We start from the raw sequence: 12,493 nt of genomic DNA, 5'->3' as shown, positions 1-12,493 counted from the left end.
GCGAGGCTAGACTCTCGAAATGGAGGTCGATGGGGATTGAAGGATGAGACTGAGGGATGGGCGTGGGCATTCAAGTACAGTACTTCACCCTTCGTGGATTTCGAGTCTTCCAGGTGTGGCACGTTGAGGGTGTTTGGGATGGTGTTAGGGTGGGGGTGCAAGTCGGCGAGATGAGGTATGGAGGGACAGGAGAAGTCATAGCAGGAAAGAAAGTAAGTGAAAATCTGTCCGGGAGAGGATATTGCATAAATACATTTCCTCTTGGTTCATTGTTTTCTCTCCGTATAATGAAGGGGACGGACAGATGGAGATGCATTTTTTTTTAAAGATGGGGTGCCATGATTTATTTTTCCCCTATAAAGATGATTATCAGCTATTATGATTATACTTGGAGGAAGATTTCTTCCAAAAAAAGTGTACAGAAGAGTTAAAATTGGGTTTTTATGTGGGCACACCCACCAGTTCATTATTATGCCTGGTTGTCATGGTGGGTGGTGACCCAGCTGAAGTTATCCACACCCACAGTGTTGGGTGAATGGTAATTAATTGATTCTATGATGTAATTGTATCTGTGTTTTTGGACCGGCACTTTTGCAGCCTCCAGGTAGAAACCTCAAATACAGAGAGAATACATAATTGCTCATAACAACCACACCAGGGGGTCTAATGAAGTACTGTCAACCTCATAGACACATGAAAAAGTACAAAACTATGGCACTGCCTCTTTAAGAGAAATAAAAGATGGAATGGAAGGGAAAGGAAAAATTAAGTGATGAGGGAGCAATAGAATGGAACATCGTGGTTGTCTGTAGGTTTCTGAATGATAAAGGTCTTTCACACGACTTGGGGACAAAGAGAACAATTCTAATGTCGGTTACAACGAAGCCTACTCATTTCGACACAAAGAGTACAAGGGACAACCGGGACGCTTGACCCCAAAACACACTCGGCCCCATTCTTTTCACGGGACTCGTATTTGTTTAACCGAGGTTAGGAATACGTTTAGTGTTAGGCATTTTTTACGGGGGTTACGTTAAGGAATACCTGTAATGTTTGGGGCGAGCGTTCTTGGATTCAAGGGACATGGTGCAGAGCATTGGTGAACCACACACAAGAAATATGACTGTCTTTGTATGTATATCCGATAGATGGGTAGGGATGGTACGATATGAAAATGTCATATCACGATTATTGTGAGAAAAGAAATTGCGATTTACGATATTAGATCTACAAGCTCACAACGCGTCGCGTTGCTACGTGTTGTGAGCTTGTAGATCGGCTATTTTTTGGCAAAGACATTTGATAGAGAGTGAAAAAAAGACTATTAAGTACATATAAGTACCTTTTACCAATTATAGAGGGTATAAATGGTACAGGATATGCAGCTCGGCAAATAAACGGTGAATTGATCCCAGTAAATGACGGAGGATGATGATATCACGATAAATTAAATGTCCACAATATGATTATCGATTATCGCTTTTATCACGATAAACGATGATATCACTTATCATCCCATCCCTATAGATAGGTGACTTTAAAATGTTTATTTACAACCAATAATCTTGAATGTATTTCCGGAAGCACTTTAGTTCATAAAGTCCTCAACCACTTACACCCTACATTATAGGCCTATTTAGTTGAGCTTGTAGATTGGCTTATTTGGTTAATTCAGCGATTATGTTGTGTAATAACTTTTGGAAATTGCAAGCGCATAATAATAGTAGCTTTTAAGCACATCCCTATTCTCAGGCAAAATCCTGTGAAAATAGCCGATCTACATGCTTACACCTCGTCGCAATGTGACGTGTTGTGAGATTACAGATCGGTTATTTTCGGTAATGAGATAGGTGAAAAAGGAGCTGGCTTAGTACAAAGCCTTGAGGGACTCCGGTCACCTACGTACAATCGCACATAGGGTTTAAGTGGTTAATAGTAGCTACATAATGGTTATCTCCCTAAAGGGCCTTTTCCACCGGCAAAGAACCGGTTCCAGAACCAGTGCCGGTTCAACTTCCTTGGAATCTTGGTTCGTTCTTGTGAACCGGCTTGCGTTTCCACCAGATTGAACCATGATTGAACCAGAGGAACCAAGGATTTGGTTCCCGGTGGAAAAGCTCACCTCTGGTTCATCCCATAGCTGGGAGAAAGAACCAGAACCGGTTCTTTGCCGGTGGAAAAGGCCCTGAGTATTTAAGAGTCTAAAGCAGGGTTCCCCAATAGGCGGCCCGCAGAGGATTCTGTCCGGCCCCCACCAACCCCAGTGAAGGTGTGTGTGTCTGTGTCCAGCTGATGCCAGCAAGTAGTTGACGGCCCCTCGTTAATGGATCAAAGGAAGACAATTATGTCTGCACCGTCAACTAGCTGCTGTCATACAGATGCATACTTTTCAAGCAGACTGGTTAATTGGTTCTTAACTTATTTTGTTTCAACTTTAAGGAGTGCATTTCTCATAATAATTAATAATAATGGTGGTATAAAAGCAGCCAGACATTAGTATATCTGAACTGTCACTGGAGAAGCGGGAACACCGCCGTTGCCCCCCGCAATGTTGTGGCCCTGGCTTGGTACCCTAGACATAATTCGGCCCTTGGGGAAAACTAATTGGGGAACCCTGGTCTAAAGTATGAAATGTAAATTCAAAGTGAGCATTAATTACATTATGGAGAAGTACTAAGTCATTTGAATACTTGCATGGTGGTTGTATGCATCCACCATGGATTATAATAAGGCTTAAGTGTTAGCATTTCAACTGCACTTTTATGGCCCACTGTCTATGACTCCAAGTAGACTGTAATGTGTTTTGTGTGCTTGCTTGCACCATGTGTTGGTCTGTCCAACGTGTATGTTTTATTTTTCTTGTTTTGATGCATGAACCGCTAAATAGGAAATTATATTATATCATGGAAATAAAGAGTATGATGTCTATCACCCAGCTGACTCTTGATATGCCAAGAAGGGCTCCACGAATCAGGAATGAAGCAGCTCTTCTAAACAGGCTAGAGTAGGCCTATACATGATCCTGTTATTGCACATTTGTAATTGATGCCTAATAGACAGTGCGGTTTATTTGCCATTTAAAACCATTAAGACCTGGAATTATTTTATGCTCAAGCTCACAGTGCTGCACTGAGTGCCCGCGCTGCGAGCTTGTAGATCTGCTATTTGAATATATATATTTTTTAAAGCGAACATTTGTAGCTCAAATATTTGCTTTTGGGGGTCCCTGATAACATTATTTCGAGATGGGGGTCGGCGGCCAATTACATATAATTCTAGAAGTCCTTGACATGAAAATGTTTGAGAATCACTGACATAAAAACTTGTTTTTCTAAGACCTTTAGAAGATCTTCAAGGTTGAATATCTGCTATTTTTTAAGGGTTAACGCAAACCACATTCTGGGCTCTATTTTGATTGTCTTAAGTACCAGCTCTTATGCCTTAAAGGGGTTATGCCACCTTAAGGGTTACTGTCACCTTAAGAAATTATATTAAAAACAAGTTAATATTAGTTTGATGTCATTGTGGGAATGCACGATAAGCCAATCAAATTAATTAATTGACTGTTACTTACTGTATGTCTGCACAATGTACATTTTCTTCCCATCGCCCGCAGGCTCGCTCTCACAGTCACAGCCCTCACAACTTCTCTGCTCCCACAGGGCTAGCTAGCTGGGCTAGCACTAAAGCTAACCAGCTAAAGACACACATTTATATATGAATCTGTGGCTATACAAATTATATTTCCGGTGGTTACTGGTTGTTACTTCCCCATTGTTCATGGGAATATGCTTGTTTATGTTTATTCATTGAAATGGAAAACACGATGTTTTCTCTGAGTTGGGCAGCTGCGCTCGAACTCATCCTCGAACTGCGTGCGGCTGGCCAGTATAGATGTGACGTTCGCGAACGAATCAAGTCTTTTGAACGGCTCTTTGAAATGAACGATATGATTCGGTTCACAGTAGGGAGCCGTTCCTTTCTAATGAACAGTGGTGGGAAAAGTACTCAATTTCAGAGATCCAGCTCACTTCAAATAGCCATAAATCCCATATCTGCTGGCCAGGCTGTCTGTCTGTCTCTCTACTCCTCCGAGTGGAGGGGGCTGCGCTACGGGGGATGGGATCATTTGATTCAGAGATTTCAGACCGTTTTAAAAAAGACCACGTGACCTACTGTATCCTACTGTATCATACTATTATAATTTCGGGGCGTGGCAGGACCCCTTTAACTTAAAGTCCTGTCCATACACCAAACTTTTCGTCTGAAAGGTCCGGTTCAACTACAAAATGACCTCACTCAAATCTTCCGAAAAGCATTACCCCGAATTAGAGTTCGGAAAGCACGTCGGAAAGTCGGAACTCTCTGACGAAATGTTTGGTGGTCGGAGACAGTATGGACTAGTGATGCGCGGATAGGCTTTTGAAGTCATCCGAATCCATCCGCGCAAATTAATTATCCGCCCATTATCCAACCGCATTAATTATATCATCCAATTTATAAATCCGCATCCATCCTCATCCGCAACTTAAAAAGTATTATTATTATTATTACCCTTATTATTAGGCTAATATTATTTTCTGGTAGGCTATTCCCTGTTAGTTTTCTTAGTTGTGCGATCACAGAAATGCATTGATCTAGCCTACGGAATGTCTCCGTTCGTCTTTTTTCTTTCTGCGTCGATGCAGACAGACATGCAGGCAGACAGAGTCAGACACACGAGAGAGAGAGAGAGTGAGGGAGAGAGCGAAAGAGAGAGGAACAAATACAACTTAGTGGGAAGTTTAACTTACCTACTGTACAGTACTTTACAATATGGACTTGGAGCTGAGAGAGATTCACTTTTTAGCGCAGCGCGACCAGAGGTAATGAGTGCGACGATGCATGCCGTGATGCCGTTGCCTTTAAGTGGACACAGCTGTTTAGTTTTATCGTGGACTGCACATTGCCTCATGAAAAATGATGGTTACTTTACAAATTATACAAAATAACACACACTAACACAGACACAAGCATACCTAGATTTAGCTTTTTATTGATAGATATATTAGGCCATAATTTATTTCCTGCATTATTTCATCCGCGGATATCCGAAATTAATTAATAATTATATTTGATTGATCCAAATCCGACTGCACCGCGGATCACCGCGGTCCACCGCGGCTAAAACCGCTATCCGCGCATCTCTAGTATGGACAGTCCTTTAAGTTAAGGCATAAGAGCTGGTACTTAAGAAAATCAAAATACAGCCCTCTAACTGTCTTTCAGACTGACAAATAGACACACGCCAGAGGAAAGTATAAATAGGAACAACAGCACGACCCATATTGAAAATGCCAGCCCACTGGTGTTTGCCAGCCACGCTTCCTGGAGCCGGTTCATTGAGGCAGATGCTCTGGGAAACTGGGGGTCAAATCTGTGACCTTCTGGTTTTCCAGGAGGACTGTCCCTTTTTACCTGACGACGCCACCTTGCCTCCTACCCCGCTGCTTTACTTGTGGGCACCGTGCCCGGGCCATTGCTTCTGATAAGTGACCATTGGAGAGGAGCATACGCCGCTAGGCACGGGTCCCAGAGAGCTAGCGCACGCCCTCGCGTCATGCTGGCATTTAATGTGGCCTCCAAACCACCTCTACTACGGCGTACTATATATAAACCTGGGAGAGCGGCCTAACGTCGACGTCAGTCCCCGCCCCGCTCTTTGAGGACAGCTGTTTGTTCTGTAATATTGTGGAGGGAAACCCTGCGGTGCGTCCCCGCGGAGTTGCTTTATGAAGAATCGTGGCCGTGCATTTTCATTTAGCCTCACCATACGCTCACACAGACACAGACACAAGTTGCATTTCCATAAAGCTTATTCGGAAATAGGAAGCGAATTATCAGAAATTCGCAAAAAGACAAAGCAAATTTAGCCTGTTTCCATCCGCGGGTGTCATTTGAATTAGTGTAGTTAGTTTGTCTAGAAAAGCAGTAGGTGGCGCACCATTTCAGCCCTATGACATTATATAATTGCAGAAGAAGAACGTGCAATTAAGTGAGGAAAAAACTGGAGGAATTTACATACAGAGTTCATAGGCGGTTTGTTTTGTGGGCTAACACTAATACAATGGACGTTAGGGGAAAGTGTTAACTTAGAGGACAATGGACAAGAACATCATCATTTCTTCGCTTTTATTGGCTGACCCGTTTCCATTGCACTGATGCGCATGCATTTAGTTTTTTCGATAAAGCCTCAAAATCCACCTCCTCCAAGCGCATAAATGTTTTTGCGAATAATGAGAGTTTATTCGAATTTTGAAGTGTTTCCATTAAAAGATTTATGCGCAAAAGCCTTAATGCGCAAAAAACGGCTTAATGGAAATGCAACAACAGACACACACACACACACACACACACACACACACACACACACACACACACACACACACACACACACACACACACAGGCCTACTGTACATACACACACATTTAGGAAATCAGAAATCATTCTCCATCCAAACCCAAAGTTTGAATGCTTTTTGTGTCCTGCTATCTCTCCCATGCCAATGTCAGTATGTTGTGAATGTGAATAAACAAGAAAGGTCCAGTGCTTTTTATGAGATTAGCCACACAGACAGCCATCTACTAGATCAGTGGTTCTCAGTTTAGTTGGCCTATGCATCAATAACTCTGAGTGTACAGCAGGAACGTGCAGAGAATTTTAGAGAGGTAGGGGATTTCTAAAATGGCCTTTTGGTGAAAACATTGAAAATAGCAGACCTCAGCTCACCAGAGCTTGGAGGTCTGCTATTTTCAGTGCTTGATACCACACTGAACTAAGCATAAACAAGTCAATACTGGAGATGTGGCGTAACGGCATTTCAACATTTCAACATTGGCAATTATTTCAAAATAAAATGCTGCATTCAAGTTCACAAGAGTTTGGACAAGGCAATTCTCTTGAATGCTGCCTTCAGGTATGGCATAGAAAGAGGGCATCTGCAGTGAAAACTGCATTCATGGTCTGGAGAGGGCACTTTTTACAGACAGATTAAAGGGCAGGGGCTCAAGCCCCCTTTGATGTCTATGTGTGCACGTGCCTGGTGTACAGATGGAACCAAATGAGCCCTTACCGGTCCATTTGGTTCCATCTGTTCAGGTTTGTCTCAAAACATTTGGATATTTGATCTATCATCCTAAATCATCACTGACAGGGGAAATTTCACACTGGACCTCAAGCAACTCAGAAGGTCTATTAGGCCTTGTTTTGAGTGTAATATTGTAACATTTAGAGATATGGATTTTAGATTTTCCTGAGTAGGCCATAAACATCTAAATTAAAACAAAAAAAGTCTTGAATATTTCACTGCATGCGCAATGTATGTAGGATATATGAAAGTAAAGAAAATATATATGGAAAATCATCTTTTTTTAAGACAAACCTATACACTCTCACAGACAAGGATCTGTAAGGGCCCATTTGGCTCCTACTGTAACTACCAGTTTGTGCTAGTATTCAATTCATCAACACAGCATACAAAAAATAAAGTAGCCAGTAACTCAGCTGGGGACCCCCTGGTACCCCCTTCGAGGACTCCTGGTGTCCCCGCGGTCCCTGCCATCTTTGAGAACCACCGTTCTAGACGGCTCTATCGCGCCACCAGGCTGTAATTCAGTCAACAAAGCACAGAGTCACATGAAGTGTCCCCCCCCCCTAAAGTGTACCTCGGGTGACGCGAACCAGCGTTGAGTCTCTGGGCGCCGCGGTGGATTCCGGTGACAGATGGAGGCGTTGGCGACGGCAGCGGGGGACCCGGTGCCAGGACCCCGCCGCGATCACACCGGACTGTCACATCCGATTAGTCTCAACGGCCCAGTGCACAGCAGAGGACCGTGTTAGCACTTTGTAGAGACTTCATAAACAAGAGGTAGGGGGGAGGGGGAAAAAAACAGTCAACCTGTTTCATTCTAAAATGTTAGGTATCGGGGTGGTGACCTGTTGTTTTAGCTATGGCGTCATGCCTTAATTAGTACGGACGAACAGGGGAATATCGTGGCACACTCGCGTTCAAACAAAGGTGCCTCTTACATGGATTTGTCTCCTTTTTGTGGCTCGAGAGCATGAAAAACCTACATTTTCTGTCTTTATTGAGCGGTCCTCAGAGGGACTATTTATCCATGTTACTTTGTAGCCTGAGCAGCAATACCGCTGGTGATCATGTGGCAATGTTGAGTCACACACACACGCACACGCATGCGTGCACAGAGCACTGCTGTACAGTATGTGAGTCTCAAACAATAAGGTGAGGGACATCAGGTAAACCCAAATCAAAGAGATATCCAAAATATTTCAAAATTAAAGCAATTGGCATGCTTTGGAAAATGGTCAGGAATGTAAAGTGTCCCCGAGTTATGTGTACCAGACTAAACTTGTAAACACATCAGTATGATATGATAGTGATGGTTACAAAAAGTTAACAAAGCTCAGAATGTAGTTTTGGGTTTATTTATTTATTTATTTCTAAACAACAAAAGTCCTGTGCAGTATTCATAGTGCAGGCCTAGGCAAAATTCATACTGGCAGGTTAATACAAAAAATTAAATAAAAAATCACATCCAGTGTGAAGTGAGTGGTGCTATTTAGCATCCCGCTGTGAAGCTTGGCAAAGACAAACAGACAAAGCCGGATGAAGGAGCGGCTAGCACCGCTCAAAAACAAAATTGAAGGCTTGACAAAATGTATAACTGCAGACAAAAAGACAACTCAACAACAAAACAACTTCTAACTAAGGCCCTGCAGCTCTCTCCCTGGCTGGTGTCTGTTGCCAGCCGAACACCAACTAAACTTGGCACTTCCCAAACCTGCCCTTTATACCAGGTGGATCCTACCAAGACAATGACCTGTAATTGGTATATCAGTGAACTCAAACAGAGCTACATTATGGCTCACGAGTTACAGCTAGTCAAATACATTTCTCAGGTGCCCATCAATTCACAAACTTAAATCAGAGACTACAGTGGTTCTCAACCTGTGGGTCAGGCCCCCCAGGTTGATAAACCTAAAGTGCACCTTTTAGGCTAAGTGTGTAGAGGGTATATGGCTATAGGCCTATAGTATGCAAATTTCTAAAGTGACAATTTAAGGACTTTTTAATACCTCTAAAAGGACAAATTAAACATTAGCCAAATTGTCAAATATTAGAGACAGAAATTGTGCGAGGCGTTGTGAGCATGTAGATTGGCTATTTTCACAATAGAACCATGTTATACAAAATGTAATGCCTCAACTCTTAGTGCTCGTAGGGTGTCAGTTAAAATATGATTATTTTGGGGGTCGCGGCCTGAAAAGGTTGAGAACCACTGCTCTATAGGGCATAGGTCGCCCTGTAACAACGATCCTGTATTTACTTAAATTGTATATAATGACTTTGATCGGTGTCTCTCTGGGCCAATTTACAAGCCCAATGTGTTGCGTCGCGACACGTTGAGCTTGCAGATTGGCTCATTTTAGCTGAATGTTGGTCTGTTATGGAAGGCCCAGAATAGGGATCCTATGTGGTCATGCCCAAAGTGCACAAAAGGTCACATGCACACCTTCAGCTAGCCTTGAAAAACATCAAACTCATTTTGAATTTATTGGAAGCTTTTTTCTCATGATGACAATAAAACAATAAGTTGCAAAAAAGAAAAAACACCAAACTACACATCATGCCAAGGCACATTTATTGATTGATTTATATCTAAATAAATGTATATTAATTAGATTTTCACAAGTTATGTATAAAAATAAAATAAAAAAATCAAACCTCTGTTCGAAGTGGAGCTGTGTGTGTGTGTGTGTGTGTGTGTGTGTGTGTGTGTGTGTGTATTGCAGTTGATGCTCAGGGCAGGCTAGACTCAACAGCACCTCTCTGGTCACCCAGGATCATGTGTACCGATTTTTGTGACATTTGAAGAAAATATGTAGGAAAAGGAGCAAAAAGTGTGTTTTGGAGAAAATTCAAGATGGCGGAAAATCTATCCTGGCGCAAATGGGCGTGGCCTATATGGGGAGATGCGTCTTGACCCAAGGAATCCAGGGAAAAAAGAATTTTAATTTTCCGATCTACGGTTCAAGAGTTACGGGGCAAAACGTAAAGTGGGCCGTTATAGCGCCACCATGAGGCCGAGTGATGTAATTATTTTTCGATTCATTCTTAAAATCATTATGAATCTCCTCTCCGAGGTTTGAAACTGTAGCTCCTATGGTTTACGAGAGAAAAATACTTGAAAGTGATTTCTTGCATTGTCCCATTATAAGTCAATGGGGACAATTAAGCGTCGTTTTTTGCCGATTACGTCGGCATGGTAAGGCGGATCGGAACGAAAGGTAATAGAACACCATTCCCGGCCGAGCCGCACATTTTGATGTAAATTTTGCACGAGTGGCGTAAATGGTGCGGCACTAGTTACGCGCCGAAGTTTAGGCTACATACAGACACGGACGGAGACAGACAGAGAGACAGACAGACCCACACACACGGCCACGTATAGGGAGCTTGTGTTCCACACAGCTCCAAAAACACTCTCCCTTTCAAAACAACTAGCCTACATATATTTAGGCATATTCTTGCTAAGCACTGTTGGCAACAATTATATTTAGAATACAATTTGGCCACTTAAAACAATATTTCCTCCAACTGTTATGTCTCCATGAACCTTTTCACATCAACCGTTGTTTTATTCAGACAGGATAGTGAGGGACTTCCCAAACCTTTCCTTGGCAAGGACCCAATGCGACCCGACGCGATGGGACACATTGTGAGCTTGTAGATCTGTTATTTTCAAACATTTTGTACCTTTACTTTTGGTACTTAAAGTACATCTTGGTGCCAATACTTTAGTACTTTTACTCAAGTACATTTTGAATTCCAGATTTCCGCAGACCGTGCGCTCATGCTCGAAGAGGATGCTTTTCCCACTCTGTCCAATCGGGAGAGTCGAAGGCAGACCATCCCAAGACTCAGGAAGTAGCAAATGGTTGCAGCTGTGTGTTGTTGGTATGATATACATTATTGTGTGATTAACACGCTGACATGCATGGTCCTGTTGGTGCTATATGCATAATCACTAGAGGGCGATGCAAGCAAAGGCATCTGAGTTGTGTAACTTGGTTACAGACCAACACACACATGCTCCCATGAGGAGGGTCCTGATAGAGAGTGACAGGTCCCACTGCTTATTGGGACAGAATGCACTCTCTGCGTCTTTAGTCAGCTGCTCACAAAAAGAGTTTATCAGCTGGCAGCATTACTTTGGAGTGACTGTACCCTAACACAGTGGTTATCAACCTTTTCAGGCCGCGACCCCCAAAATAATCATATTTTTTAACTGGGACCCCCCACCCTGCAGATCAGCTATTCTCATAATTTCTCCAATATTTGACAATTTGGCCAATATGTTTAATTTGTCACTTTAGAGGTATTAAAAAGTACCTAAATTGTCACTTTAGAAATGTGCAGATACCCTCCATACACTTAAACTTTATGTTGGCTACGGTTTTACTGTTGAGTGAGAAAACAATGTTGCACATTAAGTTAATCATGTGGGGGCCCCCCGAAAATAATTTGGGGACCTCTTTTGGGGTCCCCAAATTGGTTGAGACACAGGTTGAGAACCACTGCCCTAACAGACTCAGAGTATTTCTATATTGCAGACAGTATTGATACTTTTACTACATTTGGGTGCTTTTTTCCACCACTGTGGCATTCAACCAGTTGCAAACTTCACAACAGTGTCATTCATTCGGTTTCCTGTGGTTATGAGTTCTGGTATGTCTACTCGTGTGTTCTGCTCTCGCCTTTGCATAAAGGGCTCGAGGTTTCTCACCAAATATCATGTTAGGACATGCCCAGAATAGGGATGCTAGAGCTCATGTGGATAATCCTCGAATTAGCATTATTTGTGGCCAAATATGAGCTGGCACTACGGCTTTGAATGTGTTTCAACCGCAGATGGTGAAGAGGGAAAAAACCTACACGGCAACATTGGTGTCATGCCAGAGTGAAACAGAAACTGACTTTATGTTGCAAGGCTTGGGCAATGCCAAATGCAATGCGTTATTGAATTAACCCATGTTTATAGGTGAAACGCATTATTACTTTAACTTAACTATTATTTTATATAAAAAATAGCATATAGCATATATATATGACACTGAGGAAGACTAAACGTTGAAACGTCAGTCACCCTGTCGCTCTACAATAAATGAACGTGCAGACCAGTTGAGTGCTCCATCTTTTATTTGGGTAGTCATTTTTGAAGTGCCCAGGTAATATGTCTTTTTGATATAGTTTGTCCTTGTTGAACACCAACGAGTCCTTCTACCAATAACTGCTGGCTGAAGCGCGTAGACATCTCCTACTAGCATATATACAAGCTCAGCTTTGAATAAGTATTTGAATATTTTTGACACGATTCTATAAAGGTTTTCGAAAAACGCATGTTTTTATGTCAATGGTTCTCAAACTTTTT

Source organism: Nannobrachium achirus (genome assembly GCF_963921795.1).
Source record: "Nannobrachium achirus genome assembly, chromosome: 14".
NCBI classification, from domain to species: Eukaryota; Metazoa; Chordata; class Actinopteri; order Myctophiformes; family Myctophidae; genus Nannobrachium; species Nannobrachium achirus.
This window is presented reverse-complemented; position numbering follows the sequence as displayed.